Raw genomic sequence first — 26,607 nt, 5'->3', positions numbered from 1 at the left:
AATGCCTTCATCCAAGACATGCATTACAGCACAGTTCTCTCTTTCACACATGTACACACAAAGATACACACATTTTTTGGTCTCCAGACTGATGTCATATCTTGTTGTTGTTTAGTCGTTTAGTCGTGTCCGACTCTTCGTGACCCCATTGACCATAGCACGCCAGGCACTCCTGTCTTGCACTGCCTCCCGCAGTTTGGTCAAACTCATGTTCGTAGCTTCGAGAACACTGTCCAACCATCTCATCCTCTGTCGTCCCCTTCTCCTAGTGCCCTCAATCTTTCCCAACATCAGGTCTTTTCCAGGGAGTCTTCTCTTCTCATGAGGTGGCCAAAGTATTGGAGCCTCAGCTTCAGGATCTGTCTTTCCAGTGACCCTTCATGGATCAATGCCTTGTCGTGGCAAAGGGGCTTGAATAACTCAGAGAAGCTATGAGCTACGCCATGCAGGGCCACCGAAGATGGACAGGTCAAAGTGGAGAGTTTTGACTAAACGTGATCCACCTGGAGAAGGAACTGGCAAGCCACTCCAGTATCCCTGCCAAGAAAACTCACTGTCATATCTTAATGGTATATAAATGCAATCAAATTTCTATTGGGAATAACTTTTACGTTTGCCCCTCTCTATCCAGAACAGTTGTAATTGCATATCACAATCTATCTAGCAGTAACTAATACCGTCTTCAGTGCCTAAAGTGTCCTCACTCCTCCACTGCACTGCAAATCAGAAACTCTACTAAGAGTAGCAATTAAAATTACTGTCGAGTGGCGGCTAAGCTGCTGTGATTGGGTGAAGAAGCAAGAATGCTCCAAATGGATTTTAGTGCCCTTCAAGAGTTCTATTTCTGAACTTAATTCTGAAAACAGGCAATAACTTGCATTGGTACTTTTGGAAAAGAATGATCAGTGCTGTGCAGGGAAAACATCACGGGCAAATATGCTTTAGTTCTTTAAAGGTTTGATTCACAGTCTATTGACTGTGCACAGGCTCTAAGGAAAAATAGACTGAACAGAAAGACTATGGTAGGGTGCTACCATAGCTGATAACAAACTGGGGCAGCTAACAATATGTCCAACTTTTAACTAATCCATTATTTGGCATCTAAATGTGTACTGTACTTCTGACCTGTGGCACGGATAGTCAGTTGCACTGGTCTGTGAACCCATTCCTTGAAACCAGGAGACATGGCTTAAATCCTATTATACCCTCTAAAGAGACTGCAAGGATATTCCTACAATATAAATCCAATTACTCCCCAATGACTCACCCTCAGGGGATGAAGAATAAATCCTATTACACTCACACACAAAAATTGTTCACTGATTCCCAAGAGACAGACAGCAGCTATCCTACCATAAAGTGATAGCGTCTGTACAGTGTGTATATACCATTACTTTATGGAGACAGTACAGGTTTAATTGCAGGACCGAAAACATAAATTCTAGCCCAAAAGGAGCGAAGCTGTACAAGGTGCAGTAAATGACTACTTACAAAAGTGGATTTAAGGCTGAATTCTTGGGACTTGTGGGCCATTCCTTAGCAGACACAGCTGAACAGAGTCACTTGCTGCACCATCAATCAGGCAGCTTCAAGGCACTGTTATCATTTCCTGAATTATACTGAGTTGTTTGGCTGTGAGTCTTTCCACCGGCTTCTCTGAGTGCTGGATCTAATCCTTAAAAGTGCCCAAACCATCTCTTGCCCTGGTGATTCTTAGGTCTTAGCCTAGGAGAGCGTTAACCAGCACAAAACAACCCATGCTGCTCCGCCCTGCCACAGCTGGCTTGGTATCTGAAAATCCAGCCAAGAATAAAATGCATGCCATGCTTAATGTGTAATTGCATGTGAAATAGTCCAACTCTGTGAATGTACATTTGCACTTTCAAATCCTAGGTACAACTGGAAATATCCAGTGTTGCATCAGATGTGACAGTACAGTACTTCCCCTTCCTCTCTCTGCGCCCCCCCGATCTGCTCCATTGAGTTTCCCAATCCCGTATAAGAGATGTGGGGGCATGTGGGGAGCTGTAATGGGGCAGATAGGCTAAGGCAGGCATCCCCGAACTGTGGCTCTCCACAACTCCCATGATCCCTAGCTAACAGGACCAGTGGTCGGGGAAGATGGGAATTGTAGTCCAAAACATCTGGAGGGCCGAAGTTTGGGGATGCCTGGGCTAAGGGAAGTCCCATTGCTCAAATGGTGTGACACTGTTTGAATGTCAGCTGATGTATTATGAAAATATATATTATGTAGATGATAGGAAACATACAAAAAGAAGCATAAGTGGTCATTGACCGACACAGGGTATTTGGATTTTCTTGCTATGCTCATACTTTGATTTTCTTTAAAATGCTAGAATTCTCATGTGTTCATAAATTTGTATGTTAATCTACCAGCTTCAAAGGATACATTTTAATATACGCCACTGTCAATAAAGCTAGACTGAAAAATTAAGTTGGCATTCCTACTTAAAATATAATCAATCCTATAAACCAGAATAATACTTGACCTTCCAAAAAGCTCTGCCATTTGATCTACAGAAGCAATTGTTGATCTTCTTTAATTCCTGCAACTAGAGAGAGAGACTTTTTACACATTCATCAGTAAATGAAACATACAGGCTGAGAAACTGAACAGCTTCTGCTCCTCATTGGACTTGACTAGCCTACCTTTGAAAGCTTTATTCAGATAAAGTAATAGCTCATGATTTGTTGTTTCATCATCATCATCATCATCATCATCATCAGTCATGCAGAGCAAGGCTGCAAGTTATTAATTTGACTTTTTCACCCCTTTACAAAGGTATTCACTTGCAAGTAGGTTGACTGAACTGGCTTATCAATGATGAACCCCGCCCCCCTTAGTCTTATAGATTGTAATAGCACTGAAGTCTACCATGTTTTGGACTTATTATTCAGTTCCTTTTGGATTGTGTCTTGTGGCAGCTGCAAAAATCACTGTGTATGGTAGGAAAAACTATAAAGGGAAAAGCAGGGACTTGACGTCACCAAACATCATCACCTGTATATCACGTTTCATGGTCCTTTACATTCAAATGTATTAATAATTTGATTCTTTTTACAAACTGCATTTTAGCTTATTTGTGCTATCCTGTTGTTGGCTGTAGTCCAAATAAGTTTATGAGTAAGAGCACCACAGGCAGCAAGAGCTTTGTCCAAAGGATGTATTGTTTTTTTGTTTTTTTAAGCAGCAGTTCCCACTCTTGAAGAATAAAATGTTTTTTCTTCCCAGGAGGAAAAAAAAATCTAGTTTAGGTAGGCTATTATTGGGCATTCATAAAAGATGTCCTAAATATGTCCATCTTATCTCCCGTGCTTCATGTACTGCTGTCAATAGCTGTGCCCACTCTGTGACCTTTTCATGAGTTATTCTGTCAGTTTTGCTTTGAACAATCTATGTAGAAACAGAGTCAAGCTGTACATGTTGTGTTGTATAGATTTGTTTTCCAGGGCACTGACAAGAGAATTTTGGATGTGGCTTCTAAACATCTCAAGATGAGTGCCTTTGCTCATCTCCTGAGGCTTTTTAGGCATATCACAGTCAAGCTATGACCACTGGCTCTTGGTGTCCCAGCAATGAAAATTAAGTGATAGGTGGAAAAAAAAACTATAATAGTTTTATGGAGTTTATTGCGACACCTTTCTGTCCCTTTCCCCCCTTTTCAAGTGCAGACTTCAATGTTAAAAACTTGAATGGTAAGTCTGTTGGGAGCTTTCCCCAGATTTGTTTAGCTCTAATTAGGGCGTTCAGCCAATGCCCCCCACCACTGAAGCAGTCATTTTCGAAGGGTGTTTGTTTTTCATTAAGATAATTTCAGAATGTGTAGACAAGGGCATTGGGGGAATCAAGGGGGCCTGTTCCCCTTCCATCTCCCCATAATGTTGAAAATCATGCTGTGCACAGTCCACCCCAGAATGCTGGATGCAGAGACCCAGCTCAAGAGCCCTTTATGTTTTATGCTTATTAATTCAGTAGAACACTGTTTCCCAAAACTTAGAATAATCATTTACCCCTTTTGAGAGTTTTGTCTTGCCAGTGTACCCCTTCCTGGACAAAAGTGATTTGGCGGTAGTCTTAATAATACTATTTTAGCTTTGAGTTGTTCTCTGTAACTAAAAAAACCACCCCTATGATAAAGTGAAATATAAATTCTGCTGTGTGCCTATTAAAACGTTTTCACATACCCCCAGGGATTGAAAACATTGCAGTGTAGAATACACATATAAACTTCTAAAAGGTAAAGGTAAAGGACCCCTGACAGTTAAGTCCAGTCGCAAACGACTCTGGGGTTGCGGCGCTCATCTCGCTTTACTGGCCGAGGGAGCCGACGTTTGTCCGCAGACAGTTTTTCCGGGTCATATGGCCAGCATGATTAAGCCGCTTCTGGCAAAACCAGAGCAGTGCATGGAAATGCTGTTTACCTTCCCGCCAGAAGGTATCTACTTGCACTTTTTGATGTGCTTCCGAACTGCTAGGTTGGCAGGAGCTGGGACCGAGCAATGGGAACTCACCCCGTCACGGAGATTCAAACCACCGACCTTCTGATTGGCAAGCCCAAGGCTCAGTGGTTTACACCACAGAGCCACCCTTGCTTCCTTCTTACCTTTGCTGGATCAGAGCCAATTGGCTCCAGTTAAAACTTCTATGAAGGTGGCGACCATTTCACACATGGGTTCTGTTCCCGGCCCCTGCATGCGTTGTCAGAGTGTGCATAAGCACACCACACCCCATTATGCCTGGTCCCCGTTATGCCCCAAAGGACATATGCACCAGCGATCACACATCAGTTGGACACAACTAAAATGGCTGCTACCTGTATATGACATTGGTAGGGTTGCCATATTTCAAACAGTGAAATCCAGACAGAAAAGTTCTTGAGCCAAAGTTGTTGCTATACGTCCAGATTTTCTGGTACATTTCTCCAATTTCCACCCAGACACTGCTGCCGACTGCAGTATTCTGGATATGTCCAGGATATCCGTATGTATGGCAACCCCAGACATTGGGGCATGTGTAGGGTTAACACAGTTATTCCTTATGCGCTGTAATCCCCCAACTGCTGCTCCATCACCACAACCAGACTGCTGAAACCGAAATCAATGCACATAGCAAGAAAGCAAATGCTTGATTAAGATTGTGTCTTTAAATCTAAAGTCAGAACGTAGCATATTTCTTTGAACTCAAATTTAAGTTCCTTGCATTGCTGAGAAGTAACTTTGGGTACCCAAGTGGGTGTTCTTATATCATCGGCGGCATTGAGAAAGGATTTTCTGCAGCTTCAGTGTTTAATATTTATAGTGAGAAAGCACTTAGGCAAATCTGTTTTAGCTATGTGTAGCTTCATAGGAAACAGGTAGGTAGCCGTGTTGGTCTGCCGTAGTCGAAACAAAATAAAAAAGCTCCTTCCAGTAGCACCTTAGAGACCAACTAAGTTTGTCATTGGTATGAGCTTTCGTGTGCATGAAGAAGTGCGCATGCACACGAAAGTTCATACCAATGACAAACTTAGTTGGTCTCTAAGGTGCTACTGGAAGGAGTTTTTTCATAGGAAACAGATAGCTTACTTGTATTTTCAAAATGACCACGTTTTCAGTGGTGAGGCCAGACTCTGAACATTAACCTGTATTCTTTGACGGTCCCTTGCTTTATGGAAACACAAAACCTAAGATTGTAAAATAGAATATACATGCCTCTTCCTAGGAATGGTTTCAGATTGAACAAACCTTTGGATATAAGGCATTTTCATATATGATGGGAGATGGTGGCCACAAAAATTCCTTGTCCCCTGTAATCACACCAACCCCTGCTTTCTTCTCCCATCTGCATGAATGGTCATTTCGAGCAGCACACATAACCTATAGCAGTTTTCCCTTCCAAAAATCCAAAGTTGTTTTTGTTTTTTCCGCAGTTACATTCAAATTCATTAGAAAATAAAGTCCATGAAATTTCAAGCCATTTTTTCATATTTTTAGTGGTGTGCTTTCACAGCGCTGGCTCCAAATTAGTGTCCTCATTTTCCCCCCGGCTGTTTCAGTAGGAGACAACTATTGCTGCAGGCAATTTTTCCTCAAATCAGTCTTGTAAGTGGTTGTTCAGTCTTTGCAGCTGCATTGCTAAGATGTTTTTACTATGTTCCTATGTGCTTGAATGTGATGTACTAAGAAATATATGCACTGTGCTATAACTCTGGTCTCAGCTGAGGTGCCTGATGTTTAACATGGGGTTAGTGATCCTGACTCACCCATGTATTATTCCTCCATGCTTATCTCTTCCAGCTGTAGTGGTACAAATACTGTATCCTCCTTATGCCTTGCAGGCTTGGCGGGCTGACTTTTCACAGGGTGGGAAAAAAATGCTGATTCTTCTCACTCTTCATTTCCTTTTTCACCTAAGACTCCCCTTCTCAGGGCTTCTTCCACCAGACTCTTCAAAACTTCATGGTTCACTTCCACCCTGACTGCGACTCTGAGTTATATTATTTCAGAGCTCTGCAGGTAGGAAAGGAAGGATCCAATCTCTTTTCCCTCCTGCATTCAAGATGAGGCAGAACCTTCGGAGGAATTCAGAAAGAGATATTTACTATTTTTATTATAGAAGCCTCATTGACTTCAATGGGATTATTATATTATATTAATTATATTATATTCAACTTGTGTTTGTAACCACCCTTCAAGATTTGCTGAAGGACCGTCTATAAAACTTACAGGTTTTTTTTTTAAAAAATTTTTTTAAAGAAAAGACCAGGGACAAGAGCATCAGGAGAGAGGAGAGGAGGCTGAGGGAACACTCGACAAGGGAAGGTGTTTAAAAAGGGAGGAAAGGGGTGAAATGCTGCCAGCTCTGCAGACAAGGGGTGGTATAACTGGGCTCCTGAGGCCCACAGGAAAGAATGTAGTTGGTCAAGGGAGCCGTGGACTCAAAAAGGTTGAAAACCTCTGGTATAGAGAGAAAGTCATGAGGTATTGTTGTCCTGTATTGTCCCCATACTGCCACCACGCACATATTGTTCATAGCTGCCAAGTTCTCCCTTTTTTAAAGGGAAATTCCCTTATGCTGAATAGGCTTCCTCGCGAGAAAAGGGAAAACTTGGCAGCTATGATATTGTTCCTTGACCTCTCCATTCCATATTAGCTGTAGGAAGTACTTTTCCTTATGAGAGAACCATTTTGCAAAATTTGCTCAATGAAGGATTTCACTCCTTGCTTTCTGGCACCTGGCACCTGGCAGAGAAAACATCACTTCTCTCACACATGCTTTCTGATATGTTTCCTATAATTTTGCTCTCAGAAACTGAACAGCACCAGGAAACAGCTTGAAAGTGTGGAGCAAATGTCACACAGGTCTCTTAAACCTGCAGAGGTGCAATTATTGCTAATACCTACTCTTGTGCCTAACTGTGGTTAATAACACTAATCATACATTTATATAATACTTTTCACCCAGCAAAATCATAACATGCACTTTCAAAAGGTTCACTGACTCCTTGTTCAAACTGCTGCCTAAACCACTCTAAGGCACCCACCTCTTGGGGATTAATGCAACAGCATCACACACTAATAATGTTTTGCTTTTTAAAGAGCTAATCTCCCTTCCCTGTTCGAACCTATTTTTTTTCTTTTAATCAACCCCCTGCTCCCTTATTACAGCAGCCTGACTTGTTCTCCCGCCATGCCCCACCCCCCAGTAACACCTCAGACTGAAAGTAATTAATGCAGCAATTAGTTCTAATGGTTCACAAGATTATCAAGCCTGGCTATTCGGAAAATATGGCACAATTGATGCTCCAAACAAAACTGGAGAGCGCAATGCAAAAAAACGTGGATCTGGTGAAAATCGAGCAACAAAGGAATGTAAGTGTCGTGTGCTCTTCCCATTCAGACAAGACCTTAACAATAATGGTGGAATCACATCCATTACATGAATGTCCAGTCCATTAGCAACATCCTGATGTGAATGAGGACTCTGAGCCAAAGCACACGTTTTGTTAAATGTGATGTATATGTGTGAATTTTTTTTGTAAAAGTGTTAGTATTAGCATCTGCTGGGACAAGAGCTAAAGAGACCATGGCATGTAGGGAGAAAGCTTCCATTTTCCATTTTCACCAAGAAGATCTTCCCTCCAGAGGTAATAGCAGCATGTGAGACAGGAAGCGTTTGCATCAGAACCATGGCACAAGGAGAAACAAACACACACATGGAATGCATATATTATAAGCAAGCAATACTCTGAAGTGCTTATTTTCTGAACTTGCCATTTAAATTGTTCCATCGTGACAAAGGTTCCTGTTTCCTAAAAGTGCAGGAGGGGTACGGATCTCTCTACCATGTTGTTCTTTGAAACGTGGAGGGGAAGGAAGGGGGGGGGGGAGATAATGGATTTTCCCCTCCTATACCCACAGACTCCAGTGCGTGGAAGGGAGAGGTCTTGTTCATTTAGAATCCCAAAGAAGTGTTTATCTGATGTGAACCAGACACTGCAGCTTGCTGGGCTGCTGCAATAAAAGGCAAAACAATGGGGGCGGGTCATGCATACAGAGGAGGAAGAGGAAGAAGCAGCAGCAGCAGCCGACAGGTTTGAGTGCCTTTCTGTCAGCCGCTTCTCTTCCTTGAGCAATGAGAGAGGCCTGACAGACAGAGGAGGAAGAAGCAATGGTAAAAGAAGCATTGGGTAGATTCGCTGCCCCTCCCAGGGGCTCCAGATTCGCTGCCGAATCTTTTGCCTGTGAATTTACTGTACTTTCTGTGCCATCCTTTGTCAAGCTGGTGCCCTTAAGATGTTTTGGGGAAAAGCCATCTGCCCCATTCAGCACATGCTGGCCAGGGCTGACCGCCACAGCTGCATATTCTTTATTGTTCAAGGGGCACTACATAAGAGAACTTTGGCTGCACATTTCTCTGGGAGTCAATTATGTTGAATTTAGTAGGACTGACTTCTATGCAAAAATGTATAGGTTCGGACTGCATATTTCTTCCCTTATCCAAACATCTCGCAAATTAACAGTGCTGCAATATAATATTGGCTAGCTGGTATTTGTTATTTGGTACACTCAAGCATGATTTGTTGTTGTTTAGTCGTTTAGTCGTGTCCGACTCTTCGTGACCCCATGGACCATAGCACGCCAGGCACTCCTGTCTTCCACTGCCTCCCGCAGTTTGGTCAAACTCATGTTCGTAGCTTCGAGAACACTGTCCAACCATCTCGTCCTCTGTCGTCCCCTTCTCCTTGTGCCCTCCATCTTTCCCAACATCAAGGTCTTTTCCAAGGATTCTTCTCTTCTCATGAGGTGGCCAAAGTATTGGAGCCTCAGCTTCACAATCTGTCCTTCCAGGGAGCACTCAGGGCTGATTTCCTTCAGAATGCATAGGTTTGATCTTCTTGCAGTCCATGGGACTCTCAAGAGTCTCCTCCAGCATCATAATTCAAAAGCATCAATTCTTCGGCGATCAGCCTTCTTTATGGTCCAGCTCTCGCTTCCATACATCACTACTGGGAAAACCATAGCTTTAACTATACAGACCTTTGTAGGCAAGGTGATATCTCTGCTTTTTAAGATGCTGTCTAGGTTTGTCATTGCTTTTCTCCCAAGAAGCAGGCGTCTTTTAATTTCGTGACTGCTGTCACCATCTGCAGTGATCAAGGAGCCCAAGAAAGTAAAATCTCTCACTGCCTCCATTTCTTCCCCTTCTATTTGCCAGGAGGTGATGGGACCAGTGGCCATGATCTTTCTCTGGGAGTCAATTATGTTGAATTTAGTAGGACTGACTTCTATGCAAAAATGTATAGGTTCGGACTGCATATTTCTTCCCTTATCCAAACATCTTGCAAATTAACAGTGCTGCAATATAATATTGGCTAGCTGGTATTTGTTATTTGGTACACTCAAGCATGATAGCTTCAATATTATTCCAATGTTTGTTTAAGCTGTTTGCCTGCTTGACATGTGAACAATGCACAAAAGCCTTCACTAAACTCCTATTTGTGTAGCTTCCACTGCTTCTCAACAAGGCTAGTCTCAGTGGACCTGCTTGAACGTTTTGCATTTTAAAGCTTTTATTTTATGCCTGCGGTGCAATATTGATGGCCTGACCCACAACCTGCACCTGGGAAGATCTGTTGCTTTTATATCATTTGATGGCCAGTTTTGGTTTTGCTTTTTCTGAGGTGAAAGCCTGTTCATACAAACTACTGCAAACTTGTGTGACCGTGTTTTAGCTTGACCTAATTGTTGATGCGGCAGCACTCTGTCACAAATGAGTGTTCAGTGTCACAAGGCCACATCTGTGCTTATTGGTATGCAGCGCACTTAATCGGCAGGTGCATTATTATGTAGAGCTGGCCGTGCCTTTTCCTGGTGCATCACAACACACATGGAACTAAAGTCAAGCGCAGGCGAAAGCTGAATGCTGAGCAGGCAACAGAGACAGAGCTCACTCTCTTTCTTCTGGCTCTGTGTATGAGGGCAGCTTTTTGCTGGCAGCCGCTTCTGTTCAGGATGTTTAATATTCTTTGAATAAGGGATGGGGGACCCTGAACTTCTGGAACCACACTTTACAAACTCCAAGGTTTGGAATGAATAGCAGGTGAATTATTGCAACTCATTTTCTCTGTTATCAAGCCTAAACAGTCTGTTTTTGGAGGGCACCGGATATTTATTTTTTTGAAAAAGCAATTTGAGGCATGGATAGAAGTTGAACAGCTGGTGGGTAACAGGAGTGTGTAGAGCAGGCATCCCCAAACTGCGGCCCTCCAGATATTTTGGCCTACAACTCCCATGATCCCTAGCTAACAGGACCAGTGGTCAGGGATGATGGGAATTGTAGTCCAAAACATCTGGAGGGCCGATGTTTGGGGATGCCTGGTGTAGAGGAGTGATTCTCTTTTGAGAAGCAATAACCTTGGGGAGAGGGGCTGTATATGGGTCTCTTGACCCGTTAATTCATGTCAACAAATACCTGCCTTAGATAATCCAGAGATGGGCAACTGTCTTCTGATGTTCCCTTTGGGGTAATCTGTGTGTGTATGGCTCTGTACTGGTGGTGGGACAGCCAAAGTCAGCAGTAGGTGGGGTCAGGGCCAACATTTGGGCAGGGCAGCCCCTTTTCTCTCTATCTCCAGCTCTTACTGTCACTCCCCACTTAGCAGGCTGCAGGGGAGAGCCAGATTGCCTTTGTCAGAGGTATGAACTGATCACTCGCTTTTGAAATTAGACCAAAGGCCACAGATTACCTCCTGTGAGGCAGTTCACTGCTGCTGCTGCTGCTTTTCTCCTCAGAGGCTGAATTCTTTATTGAAAGCCAGAAATCACCAGTGCAACAATTATAGATGTTCTCCAAAACAAAACATTAGGCTGCTGAAAACAGCACCACGGTTGCCTGGAATCCTCCCTTCTCTTCCTTGCAATTTGTAATAATGAAAGGCATGATTAATCTTTTGTCCCACACCAAATCACTGGCAACCATGGGATGAGAAGGCACAAGATGACAGCATCAAGTCACATTACTATATATTACAGAGGAAAAAGAAGAAACCAGACTGTGTGGTTAATGTTTTTGGCACCACCAATATGTTTTTTGGTGATGTCTTATTCCACCCTCGGGCTCCTGTAAATCTCGCATCTTAGACAGATGATCTACATATGACTTCTGCCTTTGCCTGAATTCCTGTGCCTTTGAAGTATCTTTGAAATGGGTGCTGCTTGGTCTGAAAGCTTCTCTTCAAAGAGAGGTTTGGCAAGGTTTGTCCCCCTCCTCCCTTTTGAAAGTTATTTTTCTCTGCCTTATTGCTCTGCAGAGAGAAGCAGGGTTCCAGAGAACTGCCCCCCCCCACATTCACACTTCTCAAAGTACCCCACTCCCCATTCAAGAGTGGATTGAATCGGGGCCAAGGCAAACACGTCCAAAGGCATCAAAGCAACAGGTTGCCCGGACAGCAGAAAATCCACTGAGTTTAACTGTCTTCAGATTCCCAATGTGATAGAGACCTATCACATCTAAACAAACTCTCGAATGCAGTTATAGCCAGAAAAAGCCACTGCGCCAATATGACACTTTTCTCCTTGCAAGCTCTGTTCCTTGTGTGTATCGGGGTCATAACTGCCATCTGCCAGCAGCCAACTTTGTAACCTCTCTGCCGTCCATGCAGGGGCAGTGGAGCAAATTGTTTTGCGGTTTATGAAGCATCAACAAATACCTGACCATTCTGTACCTTCCCTCCTGCCCTGCCAGATGCTTGGAAAGAATTGGAAGATTGTGCAGTGTAGCGGCTCTAAGAGAGTCCCCAAGTCGACTCTCACTTCTGCCATGAGCTCATGACGTAGTCTATTAGGCAAGCCTCTCCCGCGGACTCAGTCCTTAACATACAAACACACATACATGTGTGCACATGCACACACACACACACACACACACACACACACAGGAAAATCTGCAATATGGAGGATAATATTTGACTTGCCTTACAAGATTGTTGTAAGGACTACGGCTATATAATGCATGTGAAGTGGTCTGAACACTTTAAATTGCTACACAAATGTTTATTGCTACTATTGGTGTTATTTACCCCATTTAAGGTGACTAAGGTGGCCATATTTTTTATATATCCTACTGAGGGAGGAGGCTGCCTTTTTTTTTTTTTTTTGCCTGAGGACGTTTCATTCAATACCGCTACAGGTATATGTATTCTTGTGGAGGTCACACATCACTGGGAAATGAATACGAAAACTGCCTGAAACATGCTTTGTATACAGAGTGGAATGGTAGCATATTTTGTTGCTGTTTATCACAGAAAACAGATGTCATTAAAAAACACTTATGCCTTGCATTTGCAGCTGCAACCTTACTTCTTTTAAGATTTTTAACAGCAGGTTCTTAAAAGAGGTGGTACATCAGACTGCTTCAGGCTGCAGGAAGGGGGGGTGCCATTTTTGAATGCTCCCTCATGCTTTTTTATGCCTGCATGTAAAGAAACAAGATTCAGATGCTCTCTTCTTGCTCTGCTGATTTTCAGCTTGCTGAGACTTGTGTGTATGTGCGTGTTTTTACAGAGGTGAGTATTCAAAAATGGTATCCCTATCTGCAGTCCCATTATTCTACTTCAGAATTCTCTGTATTTGATTCTGGTTTAACATTAAACACCTTTTAGTTTAACATCAGACACAGAGCCACTATTGATGTATAGGTTTGAGTGTTGGACTAGGACTTGTGAGACCGGGGTTCAAATCCCCACTCAGCCATGAAGCTCACTGGGTGACCTTGGGCCAATCACTGTCTCTCAGCCTAACCAACCTCACTGGGAGTTGTGGGGATAGCAACGTCTTTCCACACACAACCCCATACACTACTTTTCAAGGTTAGCTTAGCAACCACAGTGCCTCTCATTATTAGGCTCAGTATTAAAATACATTTGTGCTAAGCTATGAGTTTGTTACGTATGCCAGTAACATCAGAGGAAGTGTAGAATGGACAGCAATCCACATCATAACTGTTGTGATGTATTGCAGCAAATGTTCCCCAGGTGTGTATATGTTGGGTCTTTAACATGTAAAAATTCAGACATTACTTCCACACTTGACATGTTTCCCGAGGAAAACACTGGTGTAACAATGGCATTTCTTCTCACTGCTATGGTAATGTCTGTGGGGAAAGAGGAGCAGTAGTAAAAACTCAGCTTGGTTAGTACAGGCTAGTTTTGTGCCATCTCCAACCCCATTTCAAGCAAGAAATGCCTTTAAACATTTGCATTCTTTATCAGGAAGATGAAATGGGGTTGGAGATGGCACGAAACTAGCCTGTACTAACCAAGCTGAGTTATTCACCCAAAGCCACCGATCTTTGTTAACTCAAAAAAGTGGCATCCTACAATGGCTGCTGTAGAGCTTATTGTTCTTCCAATGGGGCCAGCAAGTGTTCCCTGTGGGCCCCTCTGAATAAATGGAGAGAAAATGGCCTGCTCTCCCTGCTATTAATGGGAGGCCCAAGCTCAAAAAAGGGAAGAATGAAGGCATGTGTGTGTGTGTTGTTAAAGACTGTGTGTACATGTGCATATGGGTGCATGTCCAAACATGTACGCTCACATGGGAGTCTCCCCCCCCTGCTCTGCTCCTGAAAATAGGCAGCCCCATAAGTAGACATCAAATGGACTCTAACAGAGTAATAGATCCCAGATTCCATTCCTCCCACACACACACACCTTCTTAACAGAATATCTGTGTTTGTTCACTCTGTTGTCTGGCTTCCTGTCAAGATATCCTGCAGCCAGCCTAGAGCAGCTCCTAATGGGCTGCCAGGGGATTTAGTCTGATAGGAGTGTGTACCAGGTGCTGACAGCTTGCTGGAGCAGCTCGCTCTGCTAGCGTGATTGGAAATTGGTCTCTCATTTTCACCCTGTCATAGTGAGTAGATAGCAGAGGGATGAGCAGGGATGCTCTCTTTCTGTAGATTTCCACTACTGTGCGAGGAGGGGGCATGGGAAGCTTCTTCTGCCTGTCAGTGATTTGCTCAAGCACATTTCTTCCCCTACCTCAGCTCTTGTCATAAGGGGGCAGCTCTCAGGTTAGCCTTATCAAGCCACACAAAGCAGTCCCCCTTTGGGCAGCAAGATTCAGAGGCAGGTGCCATTTTCCTGCATCCCTCCTCTATCTCTGCATGCCATTTTTTAAAAAGAAAGAGAAAAGGTCCCGCCTTGAGGTTTTGTGTTTGTGTTTTCAGCATTTTCGGATGGGAAAAGGTCTCGGGCCAGCAGGTATTATTGTCAGCTTGCGCAACAGGGGAAAAAAAATCTCTCCCCAATAGCTGCTTACATGCACAAATTTAATTTTTAAACGTATGCATATCCAACATTTGTCCGAAAGAAACCTTACGGATAAGACAAAATAAAAAAAATTCCTTCCAGTAGCACCTTAGAGACCAACTAAGTTTGTCGTTGGTATGAGCTTTCGTGTGCAGAGAAGCCTTGTAAAGAACTTCTTATGTGTTTGCCTATAGCAAATAAGAACCATCACCAGGTGAAAAGGAGGGAACCAAAATACATAGGTTCTTTCTTTTTTAAAGGTGATCATGGGCTACAGATGATTTGCAAGTGACAGTCAATGAAGCTAGTAAAAATTTGTCTTAACTAGTAATGTTTGTGGGCTTAATTTGCAAGGCTGCTGACAAGGGTATGGCCCAGGTCCACACACCCCCAGGCAGAACATGTTGGAACTCAGTTCTGGCACCTCTTCTTCTAGAAAAACAGCACTGGTATTGCCTTTTGGGGTCTAAAGAAAAAATGGCATATTGGTCTGGGTTTGGGTGTCTGAGATGGCTGGCAAATTCCATATTTCTTGTATTCAATTATTTTCGAGATGGTAAGGTTTTGCAAGAATGAATACAAATGTGTTTGCTTTAATGTCCTTCTGGAATATCTCTGAAGGGCAGACAGGACATTCCTTGGTTGTTTTTGTCTCTCGTTTTATATAAAGCTGAGAAAATTGCCACTCTAGGCTGCAATCAGCATGAGACTTGTATAGTCAAGTGATAGGAGGGCTCAAATAAAAACATGTAAAAATGGAACTGAACCGCAGTCTTTTGTGTCTGTTTTTTTTCTTTTATTTTCAGGGAATTGTTTCTCATGGATCAGTACCATGTAAAATTCACTCAGGAGCCATATACAACAATGCTTATGGGAAATGCACGTCATATGTGGGAGCAGAATAGTGGATAGAGATTTTGCAAGTAACTCTTGCTTTGCTGGCTGTGGGAATACTGGTAAGTGTTTAAATTTTAAAAACCTTTTAAAGCCAACTAATATCTAGATTCAGTTGTAATGTAAGGAGTTGTTTTGCTAATTTAGTTACGGTAATCTAATCCCTTGCTGAATGAGATGAAGAGGTGGGGCCTGAGCCTGCTCCCCTTTTGCATGTATTTCACGCAACATATTATCAATCCTCAGGTCTAATCAGTTTCACTTTTTTTTAAAAAAAATTGTTGGGCAAGGGAGAGCGGCTGCAGTTTGTACCTAGGAAAATACAGGAAATACAACATCCTGCAACAACAATGACACAAACCATTATATTAGTACACACTCAAGAAACCAATGCGAATGCCACAACAGCAGAAAGCTATTAAAATTCGCTTCATTTGTTTTAGAGACACTATCTACTGTATTCAGCCACAGTGAACTTTCCTAAGTCAAGGTGAGGGAAAAGCTGTTTGGGGGTGCAACGGGCTTCTGTTCACACAACAGGACTTCACCTTATTACCTTCCCTGCTAGAGTCCTCAGACTCTCAGGGTCCAGGGTCTGGAAACCAAGCCTTATGAGGGAGTTAGGTATGCTTAGCCTGGAGAAGAGAAAACTGAGAGGTGATAAGATATCTTCAAATATCTGAAGTGCTGTCACATAGAAGATGAAGCATGCTTGTTTTCTGCCACTCCAGGGGGTAAGACCCAAACCAATGGATTAAAATTACAAGAAAGGGGATTCTGAATAAGCATTGGGAAGAACTTTATCACCGCAAGAACTGTTTCATAGTGGAATGGGCTACCTCAGAAGGTAGACTCTCCTTCATCTGAGGTTTTCGAACAGAGGTTGGATGGCTGTCAGGAATCCTAGCTGTGATTCCTGCGTTGCAGGGGGCTGGAGTAGATGACTCTGGGAATCCCAATCCTACAATTTTAGTATTCTATCTGCTCTGGGAGCAGGTCCCACTGAATTCAATAGCACTTACTTTTGAAGAGACATGGTTAGGATTGTGCTATAATACTCTCTTAGGAAAGTGATTTTTATATATGAAATATTTTTGGTATTTTTAAATATGAAGTCTTTAAACTATCTAGACAAAAATAATGACCTTTTTGTTTCCTTTTCAGAGATGCAAATGGATGGTGCGTCAAGACAGCCCCAAATTATTTTGGCCACATCAAGTAACAAAGACTCCAAAATGTGACTCTCCAAGATGCAATTCCAGGGTGCACATTAAGCAGAGGTCTGTTTGGACTCTTTGGAGAAAGCCCTTCCTTAAGGTTCCTATAGAATCCAGAATGGATAGCACAGGATAACAAAGCTGTTCCGCTGTTCTTTTAATTTTTGCTACCTTTTAGGGGGTCTTCTCTTTATTTCTACCATCTTGCCGAATATCCTTTCTTACATCAAATTCTCCTTTCACAACTCAAGAGGTTGCGTTACCCCGCAGCACTTTTGGCCCAGGGATTCTCCATGGTGACCGACTGGACAACTTCCAATACAGCCTAAACCTGCCTTTTTTGTCAGCTCCATTGATAAATGCATGGTGAAGTCTGTGTAGCTACAACCTTCATGTTGGGAAGAGAAAAGGGCAGTAAGGAAGGGTTCAGGCAATGGGTATCTCTTCCCAGAGGCTCATCTTCTTACCGGATGCATTATTTGCCCCACTGTCTTCTATGGCTTTTTATTCCTATGTGATTATATTGCTAATTTCATATAGGGATTGAAGCCGTGCAGTACGCTGGGGGTTTGCAACAGAGGCTGCTCACCTTGTTCAAGTCAAAGCCTGTTGGAACAGCTCAGGGTCATTCATAAAGAGGAGAGAGCTCTCATACGCAGCCATTCACTAGTGACCATTCCTCCTCCTCCTCTGATGTTGCTGAAGCTGCTTCCCTTTGCATGCTGCCTGGGCAAGAGTGGTGCTAGGCCCAAGTACAAGCAGTGCCTTATTCCCCTACTCCTTCAGATAACAATTTAGAAGTGATGGGCATGATTATATGCAGTGATGACCTGCTTTCCGCTGTGTGTGGGGTGTTGGATTATGTATGCATGCAAACATGTAGCATTCCACTATTTAAGTGCATAAGAATGGCTGCAGTATTTGCCTTTAGTAAGAACCCTAAAGAACCCTAAAGACCATAGAGGGAATGAAGGCAGGGAGGGTGGGGTGGCCTAAGATATTTTGGAGGCAATATGCCCTGCTGCTGCCCCTGCAATGGGGGGGGAGGTTCTGCAAGCTTTTTCTGGGGGTGGGAAGAGATTTGGCAAGGGTATGAAGAAGCCCTTGGCAAATCTCCCTTCCCACCCAGTGGCAAAGCTGGGTGGTGGAGTGCTGCACTACTCTGCCCCTATTGAAGCCTCTGTTACCTGGATTGCTTCTCCAGCAGTGGCATTTCAGGGCACTCGCAGGGGTGCCCCCTCTTGTTTCCGCCACCTGAGGCAGCTACTTCACCCTGCTTCATGAGTGGGCTGGCTCTGAGGGAAGAATACTTTCACCTGCCCACGCTCTGATAAAGGACTGTCTTCAAAAACTGAATGGCAGTGCAAAAATGCGATGAACCACAGTGTGTGTGTGTGTGTGTGTGTGTGTGAGAGAGAGAGAGAGAGAGAGAGAGAGAGAGACAGACAGACAGACAGACAGACAGACAGACAGACAGACAGACAGACAGACTGGATATGGAATCCTAATATGCAACAACGTGCTCTCCAGCCACTTTGGAGGGCACCTATTTTGTCACAAGATGTACTATGTATAAAGATGCTTTAGGGTTCTGCAACTTCTACTGCAGCAATTCTTAAAATAAAAAGGGGAAATCTGAAATTATTATTGCGGTGCTCTCCAGCCACTTTGGAGGGCACCTATTTTGTCACAAGATGTACTATGTATAAAGATGCTTTAGGGTTCTGCAACTTCTACTGCAGCAATTCTTAAAATAAAAAGGGGAAATCTGAAATTATTATTGTGAGAACTCAGTTCAGTTTGATTGAGAAGCAGCCCCTCAAAGGAAGAATTGTTGCATCCCTTTTTGCTTATTTCTCTCTCTCTCTCTCTCTCTCTCTCTCTCTCTCTCTCTCTCTCTCTCTCTCTCTCTCTCTCTCTCGGGGTAATTTTCTACTTGGCCTGTCATTTGGGGCCAAGAAGAAACTGGCTGTCTTACCCTGAGATAATTGTCCAGGGCTGGTGGGAATCGTAAACCTCCTGCCTTGTCTGTTAGCCTTTCGGAAGAGAGCCTTCTCTAGTCAGATTCTCTCATACCTGGCCATCTGCACAGGTGCACCTTAAGAAGCTTGGCTTTTTAACTACAGAAAGCGTGCCTGGAGCAGTATATTCAAGCCCCTGCTTCTAAGCAGTTTTCTGAAGTATTCCTCCATCACCACTGGAAGACAAGCACACCCTGGTATTACACATGAAGAAAGGATGAGAGGCAACATATTTAGGTGCACGTGTGAGGCTGAGGAGAAATGGTTAAAACTTTTACATTCTCACTGGTGTCTTTGCTACGTGCCTTTGTTGTATGGCAGGTTAAGTTGCTCTCTAGTTGAAGTTTTAAGGTCATATAGCCCACTCTTCTTACTGCAGGGCCCATTCTGTTGAGAGAGAGAGAGAGAGAGAGAGAGAGAGAGAGAGAGAGAGAGAGAGAGAGAGAGAGAGAGAGAGAGAGAGAGAGAAGAGCTGCTGACAAATTATTGTGCCCGTGCTGCAGTCTGATAGCCTCAGCCTTCGTGTAGGTTTAGGTAGCATTACAGAATTAGGGAAGAGGTGCACAGACTTTGATTCCTCTTCAGGATTATATAATCTTCCTCCAAGTTTCTCAACGGGCATTTAGGGCTTTTTTTAAAAGTATGTGTTAAATCTGTCACGTTGGTGCAAATGGGTAGAATTACTCCATTTGCTGAAGAGATTATAGGAGAACCTTTTCTGCTCACTTCATAAAAGGTCCCATTAAGCACCGTGTGAAATATTAGCCATTAATCAGCTTCTGTGCAGAATAAACCATACATATCATTATCTGATCCTTAATGAAGCGGTAATAGGAATGCCGTGGAGCAGGGATATTAATGTCTCCTAAGAGGCCCAAGCGATGGTAAGCCAAGATTTTTTATTCAGTTCCAAAAGCTTCCATAGTTAATAAGGTTGCTACTTATCCCAACCATTAGCACTTGTTTGGCCACAAGTGTTCCTATTACAAAAATGAGCTCAGCCCTCAGGAAGTGCTTTGCCAGCTGTTACATTGCTCATCCTCTTTTCTGTCTGACTACATACTTCCTGAGGCTGAATGTGTGCCTGGTTAGCATCCCATTCAAGCCACTCCTTGCTTTGCTTTCTTTTTAGGCCTAGATACCATGCCAGCCATCCAGCCAAACTGAGAACCATTTCAGAATGTAAGCTACAACTCTCTTATGCTGTAATAATACTTTTATTATTAAGATAAAAGTATAGATAAGAGAGCCAGTGTGGTATAGTGGTTAAGAGCAGTAGACTCGTAATCTGGGGAACCGGGTTCGCATCTCCGCTCCTCCACATGCAGCTGCTGGGTGACCTTGGGCTAGTCACACTTCTTTGAAGTCTCTCAGCCCCACTCACCTCACAGAGTGTTTGTTGTTGGGGAGGAAGGGAAAGGAGAATGTTAGCCGCTTTGAGACTCCTTCGGGTAGTGATAAAGCGGGATATCAAATCCAAACTCTTCTTCTCTTCTTTTATTATTTATATGCCGCCCATCTGTCTGGTTGTCCCAGCCATTCTGGGTGGCTTCCAACAAAATATTAAAACACACAAAAAACCCTGAAACAATTAAAATCTCCCTGTATAGGTCTGCCTTCAGATGTTACATGCGACCGACACTTCTCACCCACCACCTTACATTCTGGCCATAAAAGTTAAATATACGCTTCTGCTGTAATATACTTCCATGCCACAAAGTCAGCTTTAGCAAGGGCCAACAAAGTGTCTCCTGCTCCTGGGACTTACTTAGCAGTGTGAAAGATTTTGGCTGGAGTCTAACAATGGTTTTTCAAATGGGTGAAGGTGATAGAGTGAGCCATTATTGTGCTCTGGTCAAAGCAGTTTTGCAGATTTTTGAAGCTTGACAAAACTTATCAAAAACTATTTGCATCATAGTGAGAGGAGAGTGTCACACAGGTATGGATGGCTCCGTCATACCAGAATGGAGAAAATGCTGGTCAGGTGGCTTCTTCAGGAGGCCAGAAGCAAAGTTCAGCCTGTTACCTATTTCTCATTTCCCTTCCATATTTGTAGGTTCCCACACTGCTCTCCCAGTCCCTTTGAAAATTGTATTGGTAGAGAACTTAATGGTGTTTTTTTCCATTGTAGAAATGGTACTGTGCTGTGCATGGACTACCCGCATGAAGCTCCTGGATCACCAGCTGTCCATGGGCCAATTGAGGAACCCTTTCATTGGGATATACTCACCTCCTCCCTTGCTGGGCTGGTTTGGAACAAATCATAGAATTCTAGAGTTGGAAGGGACCCCGAGGGCAGTGTTAGAAACGGAGATATGGAAGCTAAGAGTTAAATGGCACCTTAAACGTAGGTTATGGGTGCAGCAATGGAATGTCTAGGTATACTTTTTTATAACAAGAAAACAAAGCTGAAAATGACTGAACTGCAGCTAAAATACTATGTTCATTTTTCAGTCTAGTCCTTCTCCTGCCCACCCCCCTAATATTCTTAAGAGGGTCTCTTCTCCAGTCTTCAGAGAGTAGCTGTAAGTGGGGAGGCAGAAAAAGGTCCTCCTTTCCTTCCACTGCAGTTTTATTCTGAAATCTTAGGTGAAGTACTGTGCCCAGAGCTCAGAAACTCTTTGCGCTAATGAAATTCCGTGTCGTGAAATGTGCCTAGAATAACGGGAGTTTCGAACACTGCCCAAGGGTCATCTAGTCCAACACCCTACAATGCAGGAATTCTGCTTATAGCTGTCCCTGGGTTCAAACCACCAATCTTTTGGTTAACAGCCACATGCATTGACCCACTGAGCCACAGGAGGGCTCTTATGATAATGTAATAGATAGCTTAAGTAGGCAACATGACCTGCTTCATTCACATGACCAAGAGCACAAATGAATGGTGGGCATTCTTCTAACCTCTGTTACACACACATTCTCTCTCTTTCTCTTTTACTGGGGCATCTACATGTCTGTTAGTGAATCACTTCCCAAGAGTCATCCTGAAGCAATGCTTGGTCATTCTTGATATTAATTTCCTCTTTGCAGGAGCTATATAAAAGTGCTGTTAGTCCCTGTTACACTGGAGGCAAATGAAGGCCTCAACAACACCTTTCTCCATAGCTGCCAAGTTTTCCCTTTTCTCACGAGGAAGCCTATTCAGCATAAGGGAAAATCCCTTAAAAAAAGGGATAACTTGGCAGCTATGCCTTTCTCCTGGATTAATACTCCTGGAAGCTCTGTGGTGCTGACTCCTTGGGTACATGATTTTAAATGTTTGATAGTGTGCTAAAATATTTCCACTGTTGTTGCTTACATAGACCTGACCATCCCTCACAAAACATGTTTTGGCATGTGATGGTATTAGGTACAGCGTGTGTTCAGAAGCCTGCTCTTTCCCTCTTTCACCCCCGGCCCCAAGGAAAAAAACCCGCTGGTGGTTGTTATGGGACGACTGCAGCTACCAGGTTCTAAGAGATATTTGCTTTATTTTCTTTATTTTGCATGGCCTTCCAGTGAGTGTTAAGTGTCCTGCACACACACACACACACACACACACACACACAGTGTGAGTACATTGGAAAAGTGAAACTGTTCTTGCAGCCTCGTTGTCCTTGACCAACTTCCCCCATTCCTGCCTTTGCCTCATTAAAGAAAAGGAAGCTGGAAGATAAAAAGTATCCAGGGAGAAAAAGGAACCAACTGAACACTGATGTGAAGTGTGCTTCAAAAAGCAGCCTTTCATCTAACCGTTGTTTAATGCGCCTTTCGCCTTTAACAAGAGGAATTTATTTTAATCATCACTGAAACGTTCCATTAAAAAGAAGAAAAAGACAACAACAGCAGCAGCAGCAGCACAGGGATGTTGCTAGTGAAATCTATGCAGACTTAACAGCTCAGGGATTACCCTAGAGAAGTGAATGCTGCAAAAAGCTTTGTGAACCTGTCTGAGAACGAGAGCAAGCAGCATCTTCAAGGATTAATGAATAACTCTGCCGATATAAAAGAAATTGTTTCTTTTCTGGGGCCGCTGCTGTGGGAGATGCAGAAAGCATGGCGAGGCCAGATAATCAGTCGGTTCAGATCTTCCTTTTGCAGGGAGGCAGATTTCGGTAAGCTTAAATGCTTCGGAGTGATTTTTTTGAAGGAAAAAAACACCTTAATTTTTTCCCTCCCCCCAAAACACAAGCTGCGCAATCACAATTATTTCTTAGCAAAAAGCTCACATTTTATTTGCCATTAGACACCTGTGTGAAGCTAAATCTTTCAGATGTGCTACGCTTTCTCTGCAGCTAAATATACTGGTACCAAGAAGGAAAAACACATTTGTCCTTGGTACTTCAAAATGTTCCAAATAAACCAGGTTAACACATTTCCATTAGGAATACTCTGAGCTCTCCCAGGCTCATAACCTGCAAGGATCACACACACACCCTGCCCCACATACCAGAAGGATTGCTCTGGCTAAATGTGGCGTGAGCCATTCTCGTAATCTACCTAAATGAGCCACTTGACTGTAAACCTCAACAATAAAACCAAGCCGCTTCCCTTCTTACTCTGATCTCCAAGCTATGGGGATTTCTTTGAGGAAATCAAGTTTGAAGTTCTTCTCCCCGTATTTTGTCCATATGGAATTCGTATGATACACAACCTCTTGGGATGCTTCCCCACTCTTACAAGGGCGCTCTAAGTCCTGTTGGGATTCAGTCTTACATCTTGTCCTTTCATGCGCTAAACCGCAGAAGCAGCCTCCAATTGAGATACCTATCTGCATGCCTTTGATGCAAAGAACTTCCTCCCTGCGAGTATTCCCATAATGCAGGGTGGCATAACTTTTAATACCAACTTTTAATACAAGAGTACTTCAATATAGAACCCACAAGCCACACACTGCCTTGTTGTGCGGTGCAGGGGGGCAGGGAGGAGCAAGGCCAAAATTTGATGCCCCCACAGCCCTCATGCTGCCTTCCCAAAGCCATTTAAGCAAGGAGCTGGGTTTTGGGAAGTAGGCTTGAGGCTCTGACAGGGTCCTAGAGCCCTCCCACCTCCTTCCCAAAGCTGGGAAAGCGCTAACCAGCTTTGGGAAGGAGGACTCTAGGACCCTGCCCTAGCGCCTCCTTACCTGGCTTTGGGAAGGCAGTGCAAGGGCTGTGGGGCAGTGTTGTCAAAGGTTGCCGGGGGCCACCAAAAAGGCCTTGAGGGCCGCGTGTTGGAGCACCCTTCCCTAATGGTAAAGCTTTTCTGCCTACAAGCTTTCTTAAGCTGACTCTGCCACACATTGATGTCCATGCTGTAATGCAAGCTGAATTTCTTGCTGGGATGGGATTACTAACCTCAGGTATAAAATAAACCTGATTATGCTCCCTTATTAAATGCTACCATAGCTAGAAACCAATGTTTTCACCCTGCTGTTTTACATATTGTAAACAATTATCAAACTTGTTTAAATGCACCCTCTTCTGAACCGGCTGGATTTTGTCAGACTAAGTCACCCAAGAACTGAGTGTCATCAGCGGTTCCGGTTTCCGCCGGCAGGAATGGCGGACCTGTTTTCCATCCCTCTGACCTTCGTAAGGAATTTGGTGGTTGCTAGGGGAGTAAATGGCAACCCCCTACCCTCTCCGGGGGTTACGGAGAGGGGCCGCTGGCCCGCGATGCCCCCAGACCCACTCCGACTGTTTATGGAGTGGGGGGAGCTTGGGCTGAAAAGCACTTACGAGGGCCAGGACTCCCGGACGCTAATCTGCATGGCGGGGATTTCCATGGTTAAAGAAGATAATTAGGCTTAAATCTATGGACATACTTCAGAAGGAGGGGAAGAAGCGCTGTTTACTGCTGAGAAATCTATGCTGCTGAGGGAGAGGAGTTAAAGGCTGTATATCATCTGGAAGAAGGATTGATGGGGACGGAGCGATAAGGGAATGGAGTTTTTTTTTCCTTCATATGAGTTACTTCGTACCTTCCTAGACGCGATGTTCTGGCTTGTTTGGAGTGAAAGAGAAGCAAAAGACTGTGTGAGTTGAACTTTATAAACTGTTGTTACTGAGCATATTTTTTAAAGATGTGGAGTTGCCGATGAGAAAAGCCCCCCCCCCCCTAGTCGGACGGAAGGAGTCCTGGACGCGTTCGGAGGATTTATGAGCTGTGACGCACTTTGAATTGGAGCAGCGATCTGAAGCTAAGTTCAGCTATAGGGCAAGGAGATCCATTAATTTACCAAGAGTTTATGGTTTGATGTTTGGGTCTTCTGCCTGGAAAAGCTGTAAATTTTATAAAGATCGTTAATCTTCACGGCTATGAGAGAAAACGAAAGTGATTTGAGCTTTTTAAGATGGCGCTGCTTCGACGCAACAGGGAGCTCCAGACTAAGAAGATTTATGGGGAGGCTGGACTGATTAACCCACACAGGAGAAAGAACATTTGTGAAACCTTGTTTGATATTTATCTCAGCAGCTGGGAAACAATTGGTTGAAGGTGGAAAACATCTATGTGACTGTAAGGGGAAGATCTGGATTATTATGAACTTGGAGGACGATTTGAACTTTAGAAAAAAGACGGCAGTGGACGGTTGCGAGGAATCCCCAATTTCTTGAAGCATGGGAACCCAAATAAAAAATTCTTTAGACGATTTGGCATAACATTCGGTTTGATTGATATATATATGTGTATAATTTGAAATAATGAATGTGATATAATTGGTTTTAATTGGAAAATTAATAAAATATATTTTTTAAAAAAAAAAAAGAACTGAGTGGGACGATACAGTGTGTGGGGAGTACCTTTCAGACATTTGCACAGCTGTGTAGAAATGTTTTCATGAACACCACCCATGCAACTGGGTTTTAACAACCTAGCCATGCTCAGAAAGCCAAGAGTTTTATTTTTCATCAGAGGTGTCAGATATATATTCCAACAGGTGGTAGCTAACAATGATTTGGAAGTTTTTTAGAATGAGTAGTAAAGTTGGAGTAACCAAGACAATGATCCTCAGCATTTTCATGTGTAGACTAAGTGACACTGGGGTCACTTTGGGTCTTGCTTCCAAGTAAATATGCTGAGGAATGGGTTGCAGTACTAATTTATCAACCACGCTGGGGAAAAGGGTCACACAGGAGCAAAATCCAGGTCTATGACAATGACCCATTCACATAACCCCCATTATGTGACAAAATATGATGAAAGACTGGTTTTGTTCATTGTTTTGTTCAAGTGGACACGCAAACTTGGCTGGCGGCACTCAAATAATGGCCTGCATTTTGCAGCGCAGCAAATTGGGATCAGGACGGTTGCCTCTGCAGGCTTTCTTGCTTTTGTTCTGTGGGATTAGAGGAGTTAATCAGAGTGACAGTGACTTCTGACTTTATACTGTTAAAAAGGTCACAAACTTGAGGCTGCATTGTTTTTTCTGGCCAGCATGCAAAACAATACATGGGGAGAGCTTGCAGCATTCAAGTAGCACAGTGCATTCCGCCATGAAATATCAACCAGGAAGAAAATGCCATCTCAAAAGGGTGAGCAAAAGGTCACAGGGTCAGGTTACATTTGTGCTGGTACATCTGGACTACTCATCATGCCATTCTTCCCATAACAGGTGATGACACTCTCCCACTTCAGTGTTAGTAATGACTCCAAGATCAATAGCTAAAATGCATATGCTCCCTGAATCTGGTCAATTAGATTCTC

General features: G+C 43.4%; 1 long non-coding RNA gene across 2 annotated transcripts in view; it reads left to right on the top strand.

The window, feature by feature from the left end:
* LOC132591711 (uncharacterized) overlaps window positions 1-17,402 on the top strand; it is a 76,290-nt gene extending 58,888 nt beyond the window's left edge. For both annotated transcript variants that reach the window (XR_009557112.1, XR_009557111.1), the window contains exons 2-3: window positions 15,617-15,766; window positions 16,869-17,402. This is a non-coding gene — a long non-coding RNA (uncharacterized LOC132591711). The remainder of the gene's footprint in view (window positions 1-15,616; window positions 15,767-16,868) is intronic.
* Window positions 17,403-26,607: the final 9,205 nt, after the last annotated feature.

Source organism: Zootoca vivipara, chromosome 2, assembly GCF_963506605.1.
Source record: "Zootoca vivipara chromosome 2, rZooViv1.1, whole genome shotgun sequence".
NCBI classification, from domain to species: domain Eukaryota; kingdom Metazoa; phylum Chordata; class Lepidosauria; order Squamata; family Lacertidae; genus Zootoca; species Zootoca vivipara.
Note: the sequence above shows the minus strand (reverse complement) of the source record. Positions and strands in the feature narration are given on the sequence as shown.